A 14,600-nucleotide genomic window follows, 5' to 3' on the forward strand; every position below is an offset into this window, starting at 1 on the left:
CGTTGAGGATTGGTCCATACTACCGCGTCTGTCTATTCCACTCCGCTCTGGAGATAAGGTTAATGCTTAGATCGGGCTCGTCTGATGGATTGATGATTGACTGCCTGCTATCAATCGTCCTTTTTCCTTTTCTTCAATGTGGAATTGTATGATGAAAGGAACGTGATGTTAAGATCTCGGTTTTTTATTTGTTTTTTTTATTTGTAAAAATTATATCAATTCAGATATATCTCGGACGTACTGCCCCATAACTTACGAAAGCTCCTGCTGTATCCAAATTTCATTTAGAAAACATCGCCCGTATTAGCAATCGGACCCACGAATGGCCTGCTGCAGCGGACACCAACAGACTGTTGCTATCCTGCAGTAGGTATACCTCACGTCTGCACTTCGTCCCTCGGGAGTAGCTCAGTAATATGTTGCTCGAATGCAGAGTGCACCTAGGGACCTGGGGCCGTATTCCAAGCAGCTGAATTCTGGGTGTAGTAAAAGCTTCTGTCCGTAAAATCACCTCAGAGCTGATTGAAGACTCCCGTACCGAAAAACGAAAAGACTTTCTCGCGTTCGAGGCACGCGACTTCGGCGCCGGCTGCTGCAGCGAAAAGTGGCGGTGGCACTTCAGGGAGCCTATTACGGCTCTGATGCCACCACAAGGTGCGGATCTCATTCGATCGTGAAATTCATCGCTGGCTCCGGAAACTCCATTCCGGGTAGGAGACGACCTCTGGGATAGCCCGGCGGCCGCTGCTGATCGGCGGAGATGGCGGCTCCGGTCGGCCGGGCATGAGATGGGCGGATGATCGCCTCTCGCATATCCGTCCATCTTACCTAGCGCCTAGCAGCCTCTCTGACTACGGAAGTCGCAAACGTGAGACGAACATTTTGAGCTGCATTTAAACACCTCCGACATCTCCTCCCGACATCACCATTCACCCCTGACATCGACGTCTTTAAATATCTCGCGATTTGACTCTCCAAGTTCTGTATTCCACAATGACACAACGTCCAAAACTGTCGAGACTTCATCAAGTCATGCGTAGCATAGTCGCCAAGGCACATCCCACCGTCACTAAGACACGTCTTTCCGGCACCATTTCACCCTTCCCCCGGCATCAGCTCGCGCAGTGTCTGGCGCTCCATAACTCATTCGGTCGTCTGGCGATGCGCAGTTGATGGCCGTCTATCGGCCCACTATATCCCGGCGTGGCGGTCCATCGGTCCGGCCGCCGATAGTGCCTGGAGCGATACGGAGGTCGGGGGCCGTTAGAGCCTGCTTTGTGGGAGGTGCGCTACCGACCAGCACGAGTTATGGCCCCCGGCTGTCCATAAATGGGTGAAGTGTGAGGCGGAGCGGCGTGCTGACTGACCGGTGCCGTAGGTATTGGCTCGGTGGGTAGTCAATGGGCAGTGCGGTGGTCGTAACCCGCTCGTATAATATATGTAATACTCGATGAGCAATATGATTCACAAAATACAATGGTCTGCATCACTTTTAAGATAAAAACTGACAGTGCCGCCGTACGTCGTTCATGAAAAAAGACTACGATAGGGCGTGCCGGCAATTTATGTCCTTGCATCCATGTTTCATATAAATTCTAAGCTTTACTTTTTATGTAAACTGGCTGCTTCAACCATGTGTTGCGATGGTTATCTCAACAGTTCCACAATTCACGGCACTTGACGAGCATGAGATCAGTACGTAAGCCGGCCTAAGAGAAAGTGACTCCTTCTCAGCCAAGGCACTAGCAGACTTCCGAGGATCACCTTGAGCGAGTTTCGCAGCCAGCTCTGACGCAGCTGAAGATTCACTGTTCTGCGAAACTGGTTAGCGATGGTGGCTTTATTACGACGTCTGCGGGCCCGGTTTTCCCAATCACGGATATTGATACAGGCATTTAATCATCAGGGGTCGATTGACTTGGACTTTAATTAAGCAGAGGCGCAGTTTCTCTTGCACCATTGAATATGCTCCTGGGGCTTTCTCAATCATACTGGGATCAGGACAAACTTGTATGCTGACGTGTTAAAAGTTAAAACGTCAGCGACTAGGTACCTTATTGTACCGTTCACTCCAGTCTGGAAAGCGAGTTATGCTCTCTGGAGATGCTTCGCTGATGGCAATTAACCTTCCAGGCGGTGGGGGGGGGGCATTTTTTTGCCCCCCCCCCCTCTTTAGTTTTTTTTTCGATATATCTCGAGAACCGCTGCGCCGATCGTCACCAAACTTTCAGTACCCTCCCGGGAGCAGCTAGCGCACATGGTGACCAAAAATTTTCCAAAGGCTATGATAGGTTGGCCGCTAATGACGTCAGAGTGACGTCATTTTTGCCGTTTTCGACCCAAAAAAGGGTTTCGCGAGAAGAGCTGTCAGGCCTACAGCTTTAGAGATACAGAAAAATGTTTCAGACATAAAAGGTGTGGAATTAAAAGGGCTACAAAACTGCTTTTTCGGTTTTTCGAATTTTTTGGATTTTGACCCCCAAAAATCAAAAAAATAGATTTTTTGAATATAATAGCCAAAAAATCCGATTTTTTTTTGAATTTCGAAAAAAACCGGAATATATGTGATAGCCCCTACCGCTTTCTATCTACATACCAAATTTGAGATCGATACCTCTTTTTTTGGCCAAGTTATAGCGAAAAAACTGTTCAAAATTGATGACGTCAAATTTTCAAACTCAATTTTTAGCAATTCTAGACCTCGTAGCGCAAAACAAAGACCATCATTAGACTCCCCGTGACGAGCTGCATCGAATCGATACCCATTTTACGCAAAAATATCAACTTTGAAATTTGACCTTTTTTGACCTGACCTTGACCTGACCTTCACCAGAAAGTGACCTAAACCGTATCTGATGGTCTTATAACCATCACCATTGAGTTGGAAATGAAAAACTGGCCATAAAACATGCATCGCATAACCCTAGTAAAGTTGGGCTCATGTGGTGACCCTTGGTGACCTTTGGTGACCTGACCTGTGACCTGACCTGGTATGACCAGTGACCTCTAATAGCAACATATGTACTAGACAACTGACGCCTTATCGCTGATTTTCGACAAAATGCGTTTTACTCGGTGTTATAACGCTTTCCCTAGAACAGTGGTCGGCGGGTCCTCCGGGATCGTGCCCCCTTTTTTGGCGCCAGGCAGGGCCATTACCCCCACCTACCAGACCCCATTGGTGATACAACCAAGGTTACTGAAATTCCATACTTTTCCGTGACTCTTTGGGTACCATATCTGCGAGAAACCGCAGGCCCCCTCCCCTGCGGTTTCTCGCAAATATCTCAAAAACGTTGGCACGGAGCGCCACCATTTTGGAACATTTTATCATACATCGTTTCTGCACATGTTGTGAATATTTCAGACCAGAGTCACTCAAGGTCAGGTCACCAGATCACGTCAAGTGACCTCACTTCAGTAAAGATTGCAACGCCTGCTTTAGCTGCATTGAGTGACAGATCTCTTTCAAACTTTCAGGAATTGATAAAGGCAACAACATGTACAAAATTTGTATCTCGGAGATTTGATGTCGGTGACCAAAGTTCAGGTCATTTTCACGCCCTCTCCCATTATCAATGGGAGAGGGCGCAAAGTCAATGGTAGAAAATTGAAAGGCGCCTCTTTTGGACCAGTGTCATTCCTAACACTGTGACATTCTTATTTACAAGTAAACATGACCGCTGAACCGGGAAAATTGCACCCGTAACCCCACTGTATGTCCCTGAGGTCATTTCAGGTCATGAATGGTATGTAACAGCTATTCGCTAATAACTTTTGGTAAAGGCATCCCAGAGCGATGAAAATGCCTTAGATGTGTTCAGCTCGACGATACGGATCGACTGATGTGCAACAAAACCTTCGATGCTTCTCGACGGGAGGATCACGATGCTGATACTAAAAGTGAGCTCTTGCAAGTTTTGAATGAAAAGTTATTTAAGAAAAACTATCAGCAAGCAACCTACATTTTGGCAGTTTTTGTCTCCCATGCAGGCTAAACCACCCTCGGTTGAATCTGAGGGCAGGCATCAGAAAAAAACGTTAAGAGAGCTATCGAATGCGTTTTTCCGCAGCGCTATAGCTCTATCCTTTCCTGAGCTATAGGCCAGTTTGTCGAAAATTGTCAAAGGTTGACCTAGAAATTGGCGAAATCTTACGTTCGATGACCTCTTGTGACCTGACCTTTGATTTGACCTAAAAGGTGACCATAGTTTTTTCTTCATCATTTCTTACGCTCTTTCGATCGCCGACTACGGCGTTTCGCTAGTGACCCAGGACCAAGTTAATAGGGGGTGTTCAACCTCCATCTCCAGCAGGGCGTGGAAATCCTGGAGCCCCAGCGGGGCGCGGGTTAACCCCCATACGTATAGGGGTAGCGGGTATTTTTCGAGAATAGATCACGTTAAAAGGGTCGGATCACGAAAAAAAAAACTGTACCATCGAGCCGATCATTTTTATCTGTCCTGAAAATGGCATGACCTTAACCCGAATAACCGTTGATTTGTGAGATCTTTCTTGAGATCATGGCAGGCCACAAAATCTCACTTCAAGAAGTTACAGCAGGACGCGATTAACTCGGCAGTTGTTATTGACCTATGGAAGGTCACTCAATGACCAACGACCTTTAAATTGGGTAGCAGCGGCGGCTTATCTTCACGGGCAACACGCTCAATTTTTCTGCAAAGCTCCAGCTCAGAGACTGAGATGTTCAGGTCAGGGTGCAATGGACGACTCCTCTCCCTTGCGTTAGTGACTGTGAAAACGCCAATAGACGAGCGCCGGCTAGTACATGACAGTTACTTTCCACGACTGTACGGAATGGTGTGCAGCTACATGAAAATTGGCATGCGCCAGCTAATCAGTTCATGCTTTGTGCGTTTGACCTCGACTAATCTTTGAATCCTGGGGCACAACAGTTGCGATGTTTGTCCCATCAAGGGAGCCATTAATTCTAAAAAAGATGAGGCTTTCTCAGAGGCCCTCATTACCCCCCGCCGAAGGGCGCCATTACCCCCAAAGGGGGCATGCCCCACCATTTGTCGACCCCTGCCCTAGAAGCCCCGTGAACGGTGAAACATTTTATCTTTGACCTGACCTGTGACGTCATCGGTGACCCCGAGGTCAATGAAATTTGGTTTCCTTCGACAAATTTGACAGGGCTATCGAACGCCGTTTGAATTTTCCGGATCCGTCTAGTAGTTTCGGAGATACGGGGGGGGGGGGGGCAAAAAAGTGCCCCCCCCCCCCCCACCGCGCGGAAGGTGGCTGGTAGGCCCACCGCCTGCCGGGTTAACCCTATTCCTAGCGGGGGGCCTCAGGAGCCCCCCCCCTGAGGTTTTTTGGTTATTTCTCCCAAACGCGTTGAGCTAGGAAGCTCAAATTTTCTGACTTTTCCTAAAAGGCTTCTACGCAACATGTCTGAAAATTTTGAGTTGATCTGACCTCAGGTCAGGTCACCAGAGGCGGTTTGGTGACCCTACCTCAGAAAAGTTTGCAATCACGCCAGAACTAGAGTTTTTGACCAATCGATTTCTTCTCTTCAGGCTTTAGTTAGGGTACCAGTATGTGCAATTTGTATATCTCGGAATTTTGATATCGGTGACCTAAGGTCAGGTCAGTTTCGCGACCTCCCCATTATAAGTCAATGGGGGAAAAATCAACTCCCTGTTTTTACCACTAAAACGGGTCGGAATGGCCCCATATATCATACATGACTTCATATACGATCAACCTTCACTACCTTGAGGTCTGTTTTGCTGTTGGGCAGCTGTGAGGTCATGTGACGTCATCAAAGGTCACCAAAGGTTTTTGGCCAATAACTCCGTACAGGAACAAGATACAAACGCGTGGATGGTCTCATTGTGTTCAGCTCGTCAAGACGCATCGAATGATATACATGATGACCTCGAGGTCACGTGACCTGAGGTCAACCTTTGACCTTGACCTTTCGAGGTCAACATATATATCATTCGATGCGGATTGACGAGAGGATCACGATGATGCCCTTAGTTTGTTCCTATCTTGACTAATTTGAAAGTTATTCGAGAAAAACTCTCTCCATATCTAGCGTCGCCATTTTGACTTTTTCGACCCCTGTGACGTCATCTTTGACCTGACCTGAAAATGACCTTTGTAAAAATTGTAGATCTTGACCGTGCGTATCCGATGCCGTTCACCGTTTGTCGCTGCGATGTGTAGTTTTTGAGATCTGAAGGGGGGCCGAATCGGCCCCCCCCCGCCAGTTTCTTGTCCCGGCGGAGCCCGCCAGGAATAGGGTTAAAGGAGCTGATGAATCGCTCCGTGCAATTTTGCCATTCGCTCACCAATTCAGAACCCAGCTTCCAGTCCATGTTAACCTTCCAGGCGGTGGGAGGGGGGCATTTTTTGCCCCCTTTCGTTTTTTCGATATATCTCCAGAACCGCTGCGCCGATCGTCACCAAACTTTCAGTACCCTCGAGGGTACTGAGGGTAGCTATTCACGGGAGGGCCCTCCCGTGAATAGCTATTGCACATTGTGACCAAAAAAATCCAAAGGCTATGATAGGTTGGCCGCTAATGACGTCAGAGTGACGTCATTTCTGCCATGTTCGACCCAAAAAAGGTTTCGCGGGAAGAGCTGTCAGGCCTACAGCTTTAGAGATACAGAAAAATGTTTCAACATAAACGATGTAGAATTTAAATGGCTACAAAACTGCTATCTCGGATTTTGATTTTTTATTTTGACTCCCTAAAAAATAGATTTTTTTTTAAAATATAATAGCCAAAAAATTCAAAAAGTTTTTTGAATTTCGAAAAAACGGAATACCTAGGTATATGTGAAAGTCCCTATCGCCTTCTATCTACATACCAAATTTGAGATCGATACCTCTTTTCTGGCTAAGTTATAGCGAAAAAACTGTTCAAAATTGATGACGTCAAATTTCCAAACACCATTTTTAGCAATTCTACATCTCGTAGCGCAAAACAAAGACCACCATTAGACTCCCCGTGACGAGCTGCATCGAATCTATACCCATTTCATGCAAAACTATCAACTTTAAAATTTGACCTTTTTTGACCTGACCTTGACCTGACCTCCGCCAGAAAGTGACCTAAACCGTACCTGATGGTCTTATAACCAGCACCATTGAGTTGGAAATGAAAAACTGGCCATAAAACATGTATCGCACAACCTTAGTAAAGTTGGGTTCATATGGTGAGCCTTGGTGACCTGACCTGTGAAATTGTGATCTGACCTGGTATGACCAGTGGCCTCTAATAGCAACATATGTACAAGACAACTGACGCCCTATCGCTGATTTTCGACAAAATGCGTTTTAATAATAATATAAGAATAACCAGTAACCTCATAATATAAATCAGAAATAGGAGCCAAAAAGTTATATTTAAAGTTATCGAATATTTCGCTACTGGAGCTTCGTCAGCGATTATTACAGAAAACATATACGTTTTTTCGTATGTTTTTCTGTAATTATCGCTGACGAAGCTCCAGTAGCGAAATATTCGATAACTTTAAATATAACTTTTTGGCTCCTATTTCTGATTTATATTATGAGGTTACTGGTTATTCTTATATTATTATTATTCATCATGAGCCTCAAGCAGAGTTTCAGCTTTTCAAAAATGCGTTTTACTCGGTGTTATAGCGCTTTCCCTAGAAGACCCGTGAACGGTGAAACATTTTATCTTTGACCTGACCTGTGACGTCATCGGTGACCCCGAGGTCAATGAAAATTGGTTCCTTAAGACAAATTTGACAGGGCTATCGAACGCCGTTTGAATTTTCCGGATCCGTTCAGTAGTTTCGGAGATACGGGGGGCCAAAAAATGCCCCCTCCCCCACCGCGCGGAAGGTGGCCAGGAGGCCCGCCGCCTGCCGGGTTAATGACGGGTGGTTTCACCTAACCGCTCAGGCCACGGTCTCGTTCTACAATACATATAGACTCGTACGCTGCTGACCACTTTTAGTCCTGCCTTCAGCAAAAATGAACTTTTTTATCTAAAAAAATAAGCTTTAAATAGATTGAACTTTCTACCTTTTGTGGCTTAGGTAGTGCTTCATATGCTTTTACCCTGACAATAAGGTTGGCATATTTGCGCGTGTTTTTTACATTGTATTTGCTATCCACCATATAGCACGTTTAGCATGTAAATGGGTTAGCATAGCTCGTTGGTGAACAGATAAATGAAAGGAATGAAAGTTGAGTGCTTAATTAAGTGAAACTTATCTGATCGATGAATTTTAAACTGCCATTATAAAACAATGAATCTTGTTTATGGTCCCAAGGCCTCATATCTAACAGACGTGATGCACCAACCAAAGGCGTGACCAACCCAACTAAGACAACTTTTATTTATAGTATCAGATGAAACGGAAAAGTCCCAATATGCCGGTCCAGAATGGACCAAAAGCGTTGTCTCTGACTGATTGAAGCACGACCTCAATTGCTCTCAGCCCTATTGGCTGCACTCACCAAGAGATTGCTGCTCTGAATGTGAAGTTGAGTTTTTATCCAACGACCATTTTTGAACGACACGTCGCGTTTAAGCTCTGAGAAATGAGAATCACATAGATTTCAGTGTTATTATGCCGTTAATTCCGACAGAATATCACATAGGTATGCCACGAACACTAAACTAAATAGATACACGGCGCTCAGTCTAAGAATTATTCTCGACAGCACAACTCTCGCTACATGTGTTTGTGCGGTGAGAACCGCGAACTACCTATCTTTATCAAAATGGTTGTGCTTTCAACACGATTAAGAAGTTTAAAACCAAATCATCACAATCGAATTCAAAAGACCAACTTAATAAAGCCAACCCATAATATGGAGTGGTTGCATGCCAGCGACTTCTGGATCACTTACGAAAGACTATGGCTGTCGCTGGACAGTTGCCAGCGCCCAGCTGAATGATGACAACAGAGCCGACATGTCATTTGTCGGATTGGGGATCACGGAGACAGTAGATCACTTGGCCTTGATAAGACCCTAGCCTGTATGGCGAATATGCTTATCTGACTCGAGCATGGCTCGTTACACCATAACTTACAGGGGATTTTCGGGCGCATAGTTGTAAACCAGCGTGGTGTTAGACGAAACAGCTCTTCTGTTCTTTGCAGAACGCCTCATGGGAGGCTAACCCGCTTTACTCAGCAGCTTCTTTGCATGGGAGTAGCTGAAAGTAGAATGGGCCGCACAACACAGCGGCTTGGCAGTTTTTAACATAAGAGTGCGTAAAGATTGTCCACAGACTTTCGCAAACTGCACTGTCTTTTTTTCCTTTTTTTGACATTCGAGAAAAAAAAAATAAACCGAAATTTGCGGAATTACGAGAAACGGGAATCTACTAGAGCGGTAAAAAAATGATATCTGATAAATTCTAAAGGACTTAAAAAACAATAGGCGACAATATACATATACTACTGGGTGCGCTGTCCCTAGTTCTATATGCTTTCTGGCAAATATTTGTGTGTCTTGTGTGGCGCGTCAGTACAGCGTCGTGCCGTCTGTCGTTTTGGCCGTGTTCTCGACGCACCTGCGCTCGTTAGCGGACGGCAGTGTCAACATGTCATTATTGGCATCCGCTCGCACGGACACACACAGATACGTCCTGTGGACATGCCTGTCCGCCGTCCGCCGTGTCCATTATTCACCTCGCATGGAATGAAAAATCAGCGGTCTCAGACAGCTCGCCAAGATGGCAAAAACAAGCCAATTATACCTATCTCTAGTGCAAAAATAGCTAAATGCTTGCTATAGATTGTCCTGAATTCAAAATACCTAATCTTCGAGTGCCTTTAACACATCTCAAGGGAGATGTTCATATAGCTAATACCATGCTAATACTAAATAGCAATGAAGTTGTTGGCTTACATATGTTTTTCCTGTGTAGGATCGATGCCATAATCGGAGATCGTCGGACGGACAGGTGGCTGCCTTCATTGACAGATCAGATGGCTGATCAGACGATATGACACCATGGGGTGTGTATATCGTACGTCGACGTACGTAGCCATGGCGACAGGCCTCGCTTCTTGCGATATACCCGATTATGTTGACGGTCAGGTGTTTCCTGAAGGAACTCATGCGCGATGGAGCTGGTAGGAGCTGGTTATGTCGCATCACCATTGGCAATAGTTAGCATCGTAATTTAATGTGTACAAACAGAAAAAGTGTCCAAACCGTCATATTGAAATAAAGAGGACTTCTTAACTTTAAACTTAAACTTAAAGTCTAATTTGATCACAGCACACACAAAAAGAAACGATAGTATTTAATTATGCAAATACAGGACACTTAATCACCATCGATCATCATCAACCATCCCTTTATTTGAAGCAAGATGTGCTCTTGAAGGCTGCTTAAGAGACTGATAGCCTCATCATTCCAGCATTCAATTCGTATTCTTTTCCTCTAAAGGTACTCCAATGCAGACGGTCGGTGGCAGGATGTTCAATTTATGGTCTCCGCATTGGACAGCGGGCGGCGGCCGGGGAGCCGGTTAGGAGATGAGTCCATTTCGGTCCGGTCGCCCGCGCGATCCCTGGACGAGGGGGCTCATTTCACGGCCGCTCAGCTCGAGAAATGGCTGCCACCGATGGCGCTCCGTGTCACTGCCAGTACCGGCGGGTCGGAGCGGACGAGGGGCTCGGTCCGCCCGGCCCGGCCCGCCGCTCCTCGTCGCGAGAGCTGCGCCCGATGGACGGCTGTGTAAGTCAGCCTCTTACGCTTTTACTGCCGCCGCAAAACGACCACATGTCAGCTCCCGGCATGGAGTGGACTGCAGGAAGATGAAATTAGGTACAGTGGATCTAGTAAGGATCTCCAGACGCAACTAGATGGCGTTGAGCCTTAGTCGAGTCCATGTGATATTCAAGGAGAGGTCACTACCGAGCTGGGCCCGATGGGGAGGTGGGTGGTAGCGGAGGGGGGTGGCGGGGCGGGTGGCGAGGTCACGGTGCGGGTGACCTGTCAAACAGCCCCGGCGCGGTGGGGCACTGCCGCAGGCAAATGGCGCACTCAAGCGTTGTTCCATATCGCGGTGGTGGGCCGGGCGGCCGGTTAGCTTGGCAGTTGACTGCGTGGAAGGGAAGGATAATGAGGCATGGGTTTGCTGTGGCCGGCTCATCTACTGTCAACTATATGGTGAACCCAAAGTAATGCAAATGTGACATTAAGCTCCGCCCACTGCGTCCCTACGTCAGCCTTCAGTCACCGCACACAGCGACCGCTGTGGCCGTTCGGGACCGGCCACAGGAAACCGTCCACCGCACGCAGCCGTGACGTCAGAACCGCCTACCCATCCCCTACCCCCACGCCTGCTGGACCCACCGCACACACCGCACGCAGCAGTGTGCGGTGCCCGTGAAAAGCCCTCCGAAATTAGCCTTTGTTTGTCTGAACATGATTGGTGTGTAAGACACCGGTCCAACCGGGTTCAACCCGGCCCAACCTGGTTCGGCTCCCCTTTTTTAATATAAATTTGGCCCGAACCTTTTTGAAGGAAAGGAATCACAAGGACAAAGTCCCCACTAAGCTGAGCTTGTTGCGTTGACCCTGCCCTCTACCCTCCGATCAAGCAATTCCTGGTCTATGGCAGAATTAAGAGTCCAAATCTTCACCGTTCCGTGCTTCTATCCTCAGGATACTGAAATCCTTCTCCTCCACGCCGCAACCCCCCTCCGGGCTGGACAGGCAACTTTATCTCATGCGGGCTGCTCCCTTGGAGCGGCACCGCTGCTCCCGAGGGAGCGCACCCCGTAGCCGGGTGCAGTGAGTGCCTTGGGCTGGGTGGCCTGTCCTCTGGACGGGCTCAGCCCCGGCGACTCACTACTGACCGAGCTACCGCAACCGGGACGGACTTTTACCTTGGGGTTTCGCCTCGTGACATTGACAGACGTCAGACAGTAGACACTTTGACCGAACTTTAGCCGAAACACTGAGCAAGCTGCGCAGGCCGATAGTTGCTCGTAGCGTTGAGGTTGGGTAACTGTGAGCTGAATGCGATGTCGTGAGTTCGAGCCCCACTCCCGGGTCTGGTTTTATCTAGACACGAACTAAAACCTTTCCTTCTACTGCAACACAGATAAGCACGATAACATCTTTTTCCAATATCTTCTCCCAACATCCTCTCCAAAAGTCAAAATTATCACTAATAAATGTTTAGCTAAGTTTAATTTCTTAACCTTCGCCCCAGTGGGGGGGGGCATATGTTACCACCCTGTCGCGTTTTTTGCGTGTGAATAAAAAACCGCGGCGCGTAGCGCCGCGCCGCTTGGGGTAGCTTTTGGTACATCAATTTTGGACAATGTGTGAAATTTTTGACCCCAGGTCATGTCAGGTCAGGTCACCAGGTCAAGTTAACTGACCAAGCCTAAAAAAAGTTTGCAATCATGTCCAGCCTGCAGTGTTTGTCAGAAAGGTTCCAAACTTGGTGGATTGCATGCTGTTATGAGCGTCTACAATTTGTATATCTCGGATTTTTTATATCCGTGACCTAAGGTCAGGTCAGTGGCGAAACCTTTCCATTACAAGTCAATGGAGAAAAATGAAAATGCCTCTAGATCCGTGTGTACGCATCGGAACAGTCCAAATATTTCAGAATCACAATGATTTAGTCCACTCGTGATGACCAAGGTGTCATTTTTGCTGATAGCCTCTAGACAGGTCATCCGAGGTCACTTGAGGCTACAAACAGTTTTTTGCCAATAACTTGCGATTGGAAAGAGATAGAACGCTGGGGATGGTCTCATTGTGTTTGCCTTGTTGAGACGCATCGACTGATATGCAGCATGACCTTTTCCGGTAAGGTCATGACCTTGACCTGAGGTCAAATTTTCAACTTGACGTTTCAAGGTCAAATTATAGTTCATTCGACGCGTCTTGAGAGGAACACGATTCTGGCAATAGAAATGTCGTGGCTTTTTGTAGTCGAAAGTTATTGTCGAAAAACACTTTTCGTAAAAACAGCTATTTTTGGACTTTTTGCCCTCTGGAGGCCAAACCGTTGACCTGAGGTCAATATTGATTATTACCTTTTCAAAAGAAAAGTTCAAAAGCTATCGATTGCTTTTCCCTGCGTTATTCTAGCTACCATAGTTCCTGAGATAGCGGCATGTTTTCTGAAAAATATAATGACAATTGGCAAATTTTGACCTTTGATGACCTCTGGTGACCCCAATATTGCTCTAAGGTGAAAAACGACTGAAATACTTTCAAACGTACGCATTGAGAGCTATCGACTGCTTTTTACCGCGTCTTTCTAGCCCTCTTAGTTTTTGAGTTAGAGGTGGGTGGTAACATATGCCCCCCCCTCACTAGGGCGAAGTTGGCTGAGACCGCCACTGGGGCGCGGGTTAAAGAAAATATTTTTGGTCATTTGTCTTGAGCCATTTCAACTCTTTTTTCTTTTCTGCTTCTTTTCGACCCGGTAAAACCCACCAAAACAGAACGTGCCAAATGAAAAATATCTAACTCAAATAACAGTTAAGAAAAGCCTCATGCATCATGAAAAGCATCATGCAACTATCGACTGAATAGTTGCATGCTATGAATACGTGCTAGATTTCAATTATCATTGTTCAACATTTTGGCTGGAACTGACGCTGCCTCTGGCTTGCCCGTTTGTTTGAGATAATGATTCCCTTCAGTCGCATTCTTGCCGGTTCCACATGAACAGGATACCACCATACCGGAGTGAACGCACCCGCAACTGCATCATCCCCTCCCCTCAACCTTGGCGCAGTGGCGGGCGGCCCTGGGCGGCCCACTCCCGGCGCTACGCACGCCCCATGCGCCGTGATACCGCGTCACTCCCCCTCCCTCCTTCCCCCACAATGACCGGTGACCTCACTTCCCTCGGGATTTGGACTCGCCCTACCCCGACCGTAGCGCCACGTGGTGGCTCTGGAGATCTTAAATAGACCCACTGTACATCCTGGAACGTATCAATGTTAAAATGCTGACTTCGCATCAGCAGAATGATCTCTGCAATATGCGACACATCCATAGACGTGAATGTATTTTCAAGGATCATGTTCGACAGCAGGTTACGAACCATTTGTGAAATGGGTTTGGGATGAGGTGGCAGTGTGACATAGTGTGGAACATAACAGGAGTCGTAATCGGCTTTGAAATCGGATTGGCTGTGGATTGAGGGCTAGCTACATTTGGCGATCTTTGTTTCGTCAGTTATAAAATATGCCATGAGCTCTAAATTATTCATTGTTAAGCAAATGTAAAAAGTATCGGTCATTAAAAGCAAAAATCAACATTTATGCGTACAAAATTGCAGTAAGATATTCAAATATGCAGGGGCTATACCTATACTATGCATAGGGTCACCAGAAACATGTGATTTGGTATCAATCAATCATTCATGAGAAAGAGAGCACTCAGCAGCTACAGCGGTCGCATCATCGGACCATACTAATCGATAAACCCCTTGGCCCTCCGCCTAATTACAAAATTTCACAATTCACCAAAAGGACTGACCTGACTACGAGTATTGTGAACTTTTATCGGCTGTAAACTGACCGCACTTCACAGCCCACCGAAATTCACTGCAAGGTAGGACAGTCACGTACTCCCGTCGT

General features: G+C 46.8%; 1 long non-coding RNA gene across 1 annotated transcript; it reads right to left on the bottom strand.

Annotated features, from left to right (window-relative positions):
- Positions 1 to 935: 935 nt before the first annotated feature.
- LOC122377687 lies at positions 936 to 8,903 on the bottom strand. The gene is made up of 3 exons (XR_006255905.1): positions 8,872 to 8,903; positions 8,476 to 8,552; positions 936 to 1,236 (listed from the first exon to the last, which is right to left on the bottom strand). It is a non-coding gene; the product is annotated as an uncharacterized LOC122377687 (long non-coding RNA).
- Between the last annotated feature and the right edge of the window lie 5,697 nt (positions 8,904 to 14,600).

This window comes from Amphibalanus amphitrite, unplaced genomic scaffold (genome assembly GCF_019059575.1).
Source record: "Amphibalanus amphitrite isolate SeventyFive unplaced genomic scaffold, NRLGWU_Aamphi_draft 000049F_arrow, whole genome shotgun sequence".
NCBI classification, from domain to species: Eukaryota; Metazoa; Arthropoda; class Thecostraca; order Balanomorpha; family Balanidae; genus Amphibalanus; species Amphibalanus amphitrite.